General features: G+C 35.3%; 1 pseudogene; it reads left to right on the plus strand.

The window, feature by feature from the left end:
• Positions 1-10,933, plus strand: part of LOC142644401 (3-ketoacyl-CoA synthase 4-like) — a 32,661-nt pseudogene extending 21,728 nt beyond the window's left edge.
• Positions 10,934-11,523: the final 590 nt, after the last annotated feature.

The raw sequence follows: 11,523 nt of genomic DNA on the forward strand, positions 1-11,523 counted from the left end.
TAAATTTTATCAAAATGAACATAAAGGTGTCAGAAAAGTCAACGAAATCATATACCCAATAAATGACCATGTGATAATCTATCTACCTTGTAAGGTCTGTTTAGATACTGCTTATTTTGTTAAAAATTAAAAATATTATAGCAAAATAATTTTTAAATGTATGAATAGTACTGTGGAACCAAGTTTTAAAGTTTTCTTTCTTTGAATAAAGTACTTGTAAGTCCTGTGAACAGTACACGAGACCCACTAAAAAAAAATAATCTCACATTTGAAAAACGTGAAATGCTCTTCTCAAAAACAAAAAAAAAAAAAACATAATTTTTAATTCATATAAAGTGTGTGCATGTGTTTAGTAGTTAGTTTGTTTATGATTAATATAAAGGCAAGTTTTACACTTTTACTACAAGATATTAACAAACATTTAACTATGACATATAAGCTATTTTGAAGAAAAACTTACTAGTCAATTTTAAGTTAAAAATCTATTTATATTTAAAATAAAAGAGTAAAAACCAAAACATTTTGAAAAAAAAAAAAAAATCAATTTTCACTGCCGGCCTCTCTTTAGTGACCACCTACCGAGACAAGCTGGACTATCCATCTTAGGCGATGTTCTAAATCTAAACAAAATTACTAATATTTTAATAAAAAGAAATGTCATATCAATTAAAAAGATGTTATGTCAATGTTTTGTTAATCGCATAGGCATTAACACTTATATAAATTAACAAAAAAATAATATTACTTATTTTTTATACTTAAGGGACTAATAGCGCTCATTTAAAATTTAAAAGGCCAATTGTACTTACAGGGTAAATTTTAGGGACTAATAATGTAGTTTTGCCTAATATTTTTAGTCATCTTATCTATTTAAATTTATGTAAATTTTTTATTAGGTGAACTCCACACTAAATCATTTGTAATGGACGAATACCTTATTGTGTGCGTCAACATTTCCCATAAAAATTAATTATAATACAATGTTTTGCCGTATGCATAAAGACACATGCCCCCTTATTTATTCCTCCAATCAATTTATAGCCTTCAAAAGGGTCCCCTCTCCCAAATTTAATTAGTTGTCTCAATCTTTCAAAGCTTTTCCATTGCAGCAAAAACATCATCTTTTTCCTTCATAGAACAGCAAGTATTTATTTCGGGTTTGTTTTGCTGTAAGAGAAAATTCTAGTTTCATTTCACACATGGTATTGAATAAATCGAAACGTATGGCGTAGCCGTGAGGCTGTGGATATGTTTGCACGGATACAGAGCTCTTTTGATGAGGATTTTTTATATTTTATTTTATCACATTTTGATGAGGATTTAATTCATGAATTTAATGAAAAACCGTATGGTCAATCGAACAGACAGCTGTGAGTTGACATTAGGAGCTGCATTAACTCTCTCAGCAATGTCAATGAATATACGTGGTCATACTTTGGGACAGCAAATTCTGTTACCTACACATAACGTAAGGATTGTATATACTTGACTTGTACTATGCTTATTATCAGTTTATCACGTATTAATACTTTGGGAATCCAAATTCCTTTGCTTCGTTATGAATTTATTCATTCATATAGAGAGAGAAAAAAAAAAAGGAAAAAAAAAAAAAAAAGGAGGAGGAAGGTTAACCGGTCGACACCTTCAAGAATTTCTAACAAAAATATATAGAGTTCAAATTTTATTCTTTCAACTATCAAATTATTAAAAAAAAAAAAAGTTGCTCAATAGCCTGTTCAATTGTCAAGGGGATTGTAGTTTAATATCATAACTCTAAGATGCTTGTAACTTAGGTTCTTATTAACTAGACCGCAACAATATTTGGGCGAGTTGGTATCTTGCAAGGCATTAAGTGCTCGAGGGGAGTAAGAGAAGTGCGTTGGCCTAGGTTGCCAGGACAATATATTTAGTATGTATAAAATTCTAACAATCTCTAAAAAATGAGGAAAGAAGTTATCATTAATTAGAACTAAGGTTTAAATACCACTTTTCCCATTATTGTAACTATTGAATTATGGGGGTAAAATGGTCAACTCGACGTACCTAATATTGACAAATCTCACTCAACTAACTTGGCCTAGTTGAGAAATTTAGATATTCAATGCATTGTACATGGCATGCATTCATTGATTATAGAGATTTATTTTTTTCTTCTAGACACTTGCCCTCCCTTGTTTTTTTTTATCTTTTTTTGTTTTTTTTTTGAAGTGCTATCTTTATCTTGTCTCTCAATATTGACAAATCACTACCCAATATTTTCCTCTTTTTCTCTCTCACATCAATACATCATGGTTAATTCTCATCATGCACTCATCCTCAAGTATTTTGGTCACTTTGAAGGTTTGGAGGGATATTTTTTTTGTCATTTTGGAAGGCTTAGGAGTATTTTAGTCTTTTTACGAGACTTTAAGGGGTTATTTAGGCCATTTTGGAAGGTTTGAGAGTTTTTTAATCATTAAGTAATTTTGGAGGTATTTGAGTAATTCTAGAGATTTCAAGTGTATTTAATTATGTATATGAATGTATAATTGGGTAAATGTGCATATGTTGAGGGCTCTTTTGAGAGGTGACACGTGTCACTTAGTAGCCCGTTGTGTGAATTAGTCAATGAAGTCCCAAGTGAGTACAAATGGGCAAGAGACTACCATAAACTGCAGAACTTACCAATCCCTTCTAAACTCGCCCAATTCTCTTTGAGAGCTCTCATGTCCCTATTTTTCACTGTACAACTTATATATCCATCTCCCCCCAAAACCCCACTTCAAAAGACGCACATATCAATCTCAAAGTTCCAAACTTTCAACCCCAAATATCCAAAAACCATGAGCACCGAGTCCTCAAACAAAATTGATGGGGTTCAGATCCACCAAACCCGGATTCTCCTAGATTTCCTTCAAAGTGTGAATCTTAAATACGTGAAACTTGGTTAGCATTACTTAGTTTCCACCTCTTAACTCTTTGTTTAATGGGATTATTAGGTCCACCAAGAGGATTGCTAACGTGGTCCTCCTTGACTTCTCAATCAATAAAATACTCTTATTTATGCAAATGTGACATCGCTTGGTAATTTTTATTTTTTATTCCTTGTGCTAATTAGGAAGTTCACTCACATATTTGCATAAGTGACATCATCTCATTGGTTGGGAGGACCACATCAGCAATCCTCCTAGTCGACCTAATAATTTCTCATCTTTAGGGTCTGTTTAGATATCGTTTATTTTGCTGAAACTGAAAACTTATTACTGAAAGTACTATAGATAAAGGTAAAAGTTAGCTGAAATACTATAGTGGGGCCCATGAATAGTATCAAAAAGTGCAATAGGACCATGAATAGTAGCAAAAATAAGCTGAATAGTGAAATAATTTTCATTTTTCATTGTTATCCAATCGGAGGCTTATAGTCCCTCTCATTATAATGATTATTGTCCAAGCCTCACAACTCAACCCAAATGACATTCACCAACTCTGGCTTCAACTCTAGTACAACCTTGTCAGTGTTATTATCTTCTCCACCGTTGTCCTTTTTGGATCCACCATTTACATAATGGCCAGACCTAGATCCATTTTCCTTGTGGACTATTCATGTTATTGTCCACCTTCACATCTCCAATTTAAGTTCCAACGGTTCATGGAAAACTTAAAGCTCAACGGGGTCTTTGACAAAATCGTCGTTGGAGTTTCAGCGCAAGATTCTTGAACGCTCAGGTATAGGTGAGGAAACTTACACACTTGAAGCTTTGCATTTCGTTCCTCCTAGACCATCTATGGCAAAAGCAAGAGAAGAGGCTGAACAAGTTATGTTTGGAGCTTTGGGTAACTTGTTTGCCAACACTAATGTCAAGGCTAAGGATATTGGTATCCTTGTCGTGAATTGTAGCATTTTTAATCTATTAAGCAGTAATAATCTTGTATATACTAGAGTTGTATCTGTGTTTTGTATTTTGTACATAATAAATTAGACTACAATAGCATAGTGTAGCTTAGTGTGTTAAATGGTCTGTAGTTTACACTGTGCAAGTTAGTGGTTTGTTATGATTCTAAGCTAGGTGTCTTTGTTGTATTGGCTGGATCATTAGCTGGTTAATTTTGTTATTCTTTCCTTCTCTATTCTCATTATATAAGGAGCAGAGCATAATAATTATATACACGAAATCATTCACACAAGCTTTAGAATGTTCACTCTCTCTCTCTCTCTCTCTGTGAGTTCATTTCCTCCATTGTTGAACCTTCGAGCTTGTATGTGATTTCAACATGGTATCAGAGCTGAACTAGTTCAGAGATTCATTCAAAGTCTGGTATTCTCTGATTCTTCCTAGTTCAATTTCGTTTTTCAATTTCTTAATGCTTCTTCTTTAGATCGACTAGAAATTTTCTTCATTGTGTTTCTGTTGATTCTTGCACTAAGTTCATCATCTTCTGGATCTTGATTTCTTTAGCATATTGAAATCTAGATTCTCTTCTTCATAATTGGAAATTGATTCTTCAATCTTAGGGTTTCAGTTCCTAATTTGTAGTTTTCTGTTGTGATTTCATCAAGATTATAGATTGTATCTTGATTTGATCTGGTTGCACATCATATCACAGCATTCATTGCTTGTTTCTTTGAAGAATTCTCTAGAAAATCAATTCTTGATTTTCGTTTGCTAATTCTTATTTAGGACTCTGAATCTTCATCATTGCACTAAGTATGACTGAAAGTACTTCTAGTGCTACTGCTCCTATTGTCTAGCCTTAGGAAAATAGCTCCAGTTCCTATTTCCTATCCAGTGGTGATAATCCTGGTGTTTTCTATTGGTAGTTCAACCTCTTACTAAGGATAATTATAACACTTGGAGTAGGGCAATCCTCATCTCTTTGGATGCCAAGACCAAACTAGGATTCATTGATGGCTCCATTCCTAAACCTCAATCTGTTGATCACCTATTACATAGCTTGGTGTATATGCAACAACACAGTCTTGGCCTGGTTGTTTAATTTTGTTTCCAAGGATTTACAACCAAGTATAGTTTATTTCAAGACTGCTAAAGATGTGTGGATTGACTTGCAGTACAGATATGAGCAAGGCAATGGGCCTAGAATCTTTGAGTTGAGAAAAGAGATAAGTTCTTTAATTAACTCAAGAAGATTTAACCATCAATGCATATTACACCAAATTTAAGGGCCTTTGGGATGAATTTATCAATTATAGGACAAGTACCTGTGGTCATCAAGTAGAGGATTGTACTATGTCTTTCTTAATGGGGTTGAATGAGACTTATGCAGCTGTCAGAGGACAAATTCTTCTTTTGGATCCTATACCTTCCTTGAGCAAAGTTTTCTCTCTTTTGCTTCAAGATGAGAAGCAAAGAAAGGTGGGTGCTGGGAAGAAAGCCTTGGTTGATGCAGCAACATTATTGACAGCTCTAGGAACTAAGTCTGGTAATGCCAAGAATTACACTAAGTCCAAAATTGGAAGACCACAATGCACTCATTATGGAGCCATGTGACATGTAATTGAGAAGTGCTATAAATTACATGGCTATCCTCCTGGGTATAAATTCAAGAACAATGCAAGTGAACTTGTCACACTCACTAAGGATGAATATCAACAATTGGTTGGATTGTTAAACTCTAAATGTCACTTTGGTACTCAAGCTCCACCAGAGGCATGTTTGGACAATACTCATCAGGTTGCTACCATCATTACTCAGCAATCTATGGATGTTCAAGCTCAAGAGCTATCAGGTATCTAGTTTTCTCCCTCTCTTGAGCATTTTGTTTTCTCTTCAAGTGCCAATCCTTCACATATCAGTTCTCATGATTGGATTCTTGATAGTGGTGCAATGGACCACATGGTGCATTCCATTCATTTCTTTACTTCCATTACTTCTTCTGTTCAGATCTGTTAAGCTTCCTAATGGTGACATGGTTGAGGTGACTCATATTGGAGTTGTTCAAGTTTCAGCAACTTTAACTCTAGAACATGTGCTTTGCATTCCTAGTTTTTCTTTCAACCTTATTTCTATAAGCAAACTGACCCAAAATCCTTCTTGTTGCTGTATTTTCCTTTCCCATTATTGTTTTTTCTAGGACTTACAGCATTGGAAGATGATTGGGTTGGGTAAGAGGTAAGGAGGTCTTCATACATTGCAGTGCACTAGTTCTGTCACCTTACCATCTTCTGTTTCAGAGGTTTTATCCAAATTGTCATCTTTTCTTTGTAATAAGAGTGTCAATACTTGTAATTTTGACTCTTCCAATAATGTTGTTCCTTCCAATGATGTTGTTAGATTGTGGCATTAAAGATTGGGTCACCCTTCTTCACAAAGATTAGCTTTGTTGAACTCTATTGTACCTGAACTGAATTCTTGTAATAACAATAAGTCCTTTGATTGCTATGTTTGTCCTTTAGATAAGCAACACAAATTACCTTTTCCTACTTCTACTAGTGTTTCTTTATCTTGCTTTGATTTGGTCCATGTTGATATTTGAGGACCTTAATCTACCCCTTCACTGAATGGCTCAAGATAATTTCTTACTTTGGTTGATGATCATAGTAGATGTACTTGGGTTTATTTGATGAAGCATAAGTCTGATGCTTCTTCCTTAGTTCAGTCTTTCTTTCACATGATCCTTAATTAGTTCAAGGTTTCCATCAAGGTGCTTAGGACTAATAAAGGTCCTGAATTTGCTCTTTCTACATTTTATGCTTCCAAAGGTATCTTACATTAACTGTCTTGTGTTGAAACACCACAACAAAATGCTGTTGTTGAAAGAAAACATCAGCATTTGTTGAATGTTGCAAGAGCCTTAAGATTCCATGCCAATCTACCTTTGAAATTCTGGGGGGATTGTGTCCTTACAGTCACATACCTTATCAATAGACTTCCTAGTCCCCTTCTAGGTAATCTCACTCCTTATTAGAAACTTTTAGGTCATCCTCCCTTCTATCATCATCTTAAATCTTTAGGTTGCTTATGTTATGCCTCTACTTTAATTGAATAGAACCAAGTTTGATCCTAAGGCAAAGGCATGCATTTTTCTTGGCTATCCTTTTGGCACTAAAGGATATAAGTTGTATGATTTGGCCACTAAATCAGTTTTCCTTTCTAGAGATGTCATCTTCAAAGAATTTTTTTTTTTCCATTTAAGCATTGGTTGTCTAAAATTGTTCCTCTTCCTTCTTCAATTCTCATTCTATGTTTCCTTGTCAGCCTTCAATTCCAGATTCCATTCCTCCCGTTTCTGCAGAATTTTCCCTGCCTTTTGATCCTATTGACACTATTGTGCCTCCTAATGAGTTCCCAGATCTCGTTCATCCTGATTTGGACTCTTCTTCACCTGTCATTGATCCTTCACCTGCTACTCCCATTGTTGCTGCTCCCTTGCATGATTTGCCAATTGTTAGAAGGTCTACTAGGTCTTATAAACAACCCACATACTTTCATGATTATCACTGCAATTTGGCTTCAACTCATGTCCTGGCCTCAGCTTCCCTCATGCCTTTCCATGATTCCAGTTTTCTTGACAGTCCAGGTATCCTTTATCCTCTTTCTTCTACTCTTTCTTATGCTAAATTGTCTGATGCACATAGAGCCTTTTCTGTTGCCAAAGAACCTACTTCTTATGCTCAAGCTTTGACTGATCCATTGTGGTAAGTTGCCATGAAGGCTGAGATTGATGCTCTTCAAGCTAACCACACTTGGGTCATGACCAAACTACCTCCTGGTAAAGTTCCTATTGGGCGCAAGTGGGTGTATAAGATTAAGCTCAAGGCAAATGGCTCTATTGAGAGGTACAAAGCTAGACTTGTTGCTAAGGGTTTCACACAAATTGAAGGTATTGATTTCTATTAAACTTTTAGTCCTATGGTGAAATTTGTGACTATTAGAACTCTCTTGGTTGTTGCTTTTGTGTATGGTTGGCATCTCTCTCAATTGGATGTCAATAATGCATTCTTGCATGGGGATTTGGATGAGGAAGTGTATATGGTTCCTCCTCCTAATTGGCAGCAAGGGGGAGGTGTGTAAGCTCACAAAACCTCTTTATGGCTTGAAGCAAGGAAGCAGGCAATGGTTTGCTAAGCTATCTTCCACACTTATTGATCATGGTTTTCTTCAATCTAAATCAGACTATTCTTTCTTCACTAAGGTTAGCAAAGGTTCAATTATCATTTTGCTAGTATATGTGGATGACATCTTAATTGCTAGCAATAATGTGTAGGTAGTCAATACTTTCAAAGGACTAAGAAAGGCATCAGTTTGTGTCAAAGGAAATTCACTCTAGAGATGCTCTCTGATACAAGTCTATTAGCAAGTAAACCAACTAATGTGCCTATGGATCAATCAACCAAGTTTAGAAGTTCAATGGGAGAGGATGTTCCAGATCCATCCTCGTACAGAAGAATCATAGAGTAAGGACATATGTGATTCATGTTAGGAACATATGTCATCATGTATTGGCTAATCCTTTGAAAAAATGCACTTTACTTGTAATTGGGTAGATCTAGGATGTGTTTAATGCTTCAAGGAATAAGGTTTCAAGTTTAAGTGTTAAAACCATGCAAGTTTTTCCAAGAATCAAGTGATGAAGTGCTGGATTTTAAATTTCGACAACTAGTATCTATCGAGGTTTAAAAAGTTGTTTTAGCTCAATGCTCGACAGCTGCTCAATAAATAGGGTATTTATCGAGATTTATAAAAATCAGATTTTCAGTTCTGATTTTATTCCAATCCGTAAGTATGTGTTTAGGCATTCTTTTCTCACGACCCTAAACATATATAAAGATTATTTTAAGGGTTGTCACAGGGAGCACTGTTACACGAGTGTGAAGCAAAGTGTTGTTCATGCAAATTGTGACCGAAAACCTAATTTGCCTTAGTTCTTTTTTTTTTTTTTTTGAAGAAGCTGCTGTGTTTGTACACCGTAGGGTTTTGTGACCAATGAGCTTTGTGATCTTCATTGTGTGATCAACTGAAGAACTTTGTAGCCAACATCCTTCTTAAGTTGGTGATTAAGTCACATACTAAGATCCACGCATCTATTGGTTAGTCACGTACTGGGAGCCGTGCATTAAAAGGAAAGATTGTCACTATAGAACAAGTCTAATTGGGTACTGGGGTAAGGGTTCAACTGTAGGTTGGTATAAGGTACTGAGATTCCTTTACTTGTTACCGCTTGTTGTGATAATAGTGAATTCTTAGAAGTAGTGACCTTAAAATCACTCGGTGAAGTTTTTTGCCTTGGAGGTTTTCTCCATTTGTAAACAAATCACTATGTCAACTTTATTTTCCGTTGCATTTTATTTTAGTTGGTGATTTGTTTGTGCTACCACATATATTGCATGCTAATTTGATTAATTAATAAACTTGGCTAATTAATCAATTAATTCATCACAAGGGGTTAATACACACTTAGCCTATAACATAGGTAAACTGCTCTATCTGACTCTCACCAGGCCTAATGTATGTTACTCAGTGCATAAACTTAGTCAGTTTATGAGTTCTCCTAAAGCTCCACATCTACAAGCAGCCTATAAAGTGCTTGAGTACCTAAAGAAGACACCAGGGCAAGTTCTGTTTCTGTCTGCAAGTTTAGAATTAAGACTCAAAGCCAACTGCGATGCTGACTGGGCAGCATGTCTAGACACCAGAAGGTCTGTATCAGGATTTTGTGTATTCCTTGGTGATTCTCTAATATCCTGGAAGTGTAAAAAGCAACAAATAGTGTCAAGATCCTCAGTTGAATCAGAATATCGAGTAATGGCTATAGTGACAAGTGAGATTATTTGGTTGTTAGCTTTTCTTAAAACTTTTGGTTTAGATCACAATCAAGCAGCCTCTTTGTACTGTGATAGCAAGGCAACTTTGTGTATTGCTGTGAATCCAGTATTTCATGAAAGAATAAAACATATAGAGGTTGAATGCCACTTTATCAGAGATAAAATTCAAGATGGTGTGATCAAGACATTTCATGTTCCTACTAGACACCAAATTGCTGATTTCTTCACAAAGGCTCTTGGATATAAACAATTCTATTTCCTTCTGTCCAAGATGAACTTAATAAACATCTATAGTTCATCTTAAGGGGGAGTATTAAGTAGTGGTTATCTTGTATATACTAGAGTTGTATCTGTGTTTTGTATTTTGTACCAAATGAATTAGACTAAAATAGCATAGTGTAGCTTAGTGTGTTAAACAGTCTGTAGTTTACACTGTACAGGTTAGTGGTTTGTTATGATTCTAAGCCACGTGTCCTTGTTGTATTGGCTAGATCATTGTTGGTTAATTATGTTATTCTTTCCTTCTCTGTTCTCATTATATAAGGAGCAGAGCATAATAATTATATACACAAAATCATTCACACAAGCTTTACAATGTTCACTCTCTCTCTCTCTCTCTCTCTCTCTCTCTCTCTCTCTCTCTCTTAGTTCATTTCCTCCGTTGTTGAACCTTCGAGCTTGTATGTGATTTCAACATAATCCAACCCCATCACTTTCTGCTATGATTGTGAAAAGCATAAGCTGAGGGGTAATATTAAAAGCTATAATTTGGGAGGCATGGGTTGCAGTGCTAGTTTTATAGCTATTGATTTGGCTATGGATATGTTACAATTTCATAGGAATACTTATGCAGTTGTGGTTAGCATTGAGAATATGACTAAAAATTGTTACTTTGGTAAAAAGAAATCAATGTTGATACCCAATTGATTGTTTCGAGTTGGTGGGGCTGCTATTTTGTTATCGAATAAGGCGCCTAATAAGCAGCGAGCTAAGTATAAGCTCTTACATGTTGTGAGGGCTCATCGTGGGGCTGATGATAAGGCCTATAGATGTTTTTATCAGGAACAAGATGATATTGGGAAAACTGGGGTTTCATTGTCTAAGGATCTTATGGCCATTGCTGGTGGAACTCTTGCCCATTTTACTGTTAAAGGCAAAGAGCCCATAACATAAGCTGATTGCATAACAGGGGCAGAGCAAACTGTTATTGCAACAGATATCTTTCCTTGTACAAGCTCCACCCCATAAATTGACTACTCCTGCAAGGAAACTACAACTCAGCCACCATCCTTCTTTTTTATTTATTTATTTATTTTAGATAAGATAAAAATTCTATTCTAGCCTAATCTAATTATCTAAGTATACATGTGTGTAAAGCTCCCTCCTGAAGACTTGAACTCTAGCCCTTACCTCTCACACGCCACAAACACTAATACTTGTTCAACCACCATCCTATATTGCCACTACATGATTGTATAATCATGGGATCCTTAATTTCTGTTTTCCCATGAGTCATGTACCCCTTTTCCTTTATTTCATCAAACATACTTGTATATATTTGTATTCATCAAGTTTGTCAATATATTGTAAAAACATTATCTATATTTTGTTCATGGTATCAGAGTAGGAAATCTTAAGTTCAATTCCTGACTTTACTCTACATCTTTTAAAATGTTAAATTCCCACTTGCTGGGCCCCCATTTATTAATGAGAAGTTTAGGTCCATAAGTGAGGAAGAGTGTTAGAATCATAGTTAAGTGATT

This window comes from Castanea sativa, chromosome 7, assembly GCF_040712315.1.
Source record: "Castanea sativa cultivar Marrone di Chiusa Pesio chromosome 7, ASM4071231v1".
In the NCBI taxonomy this organism is placed as follows: domain Eukaryota; kingdom Viridiplantae; phylum Streptophyta; class Magnoliopsida; order Fagales; family Fagaceae; genus Castanea; species Castanea sativa.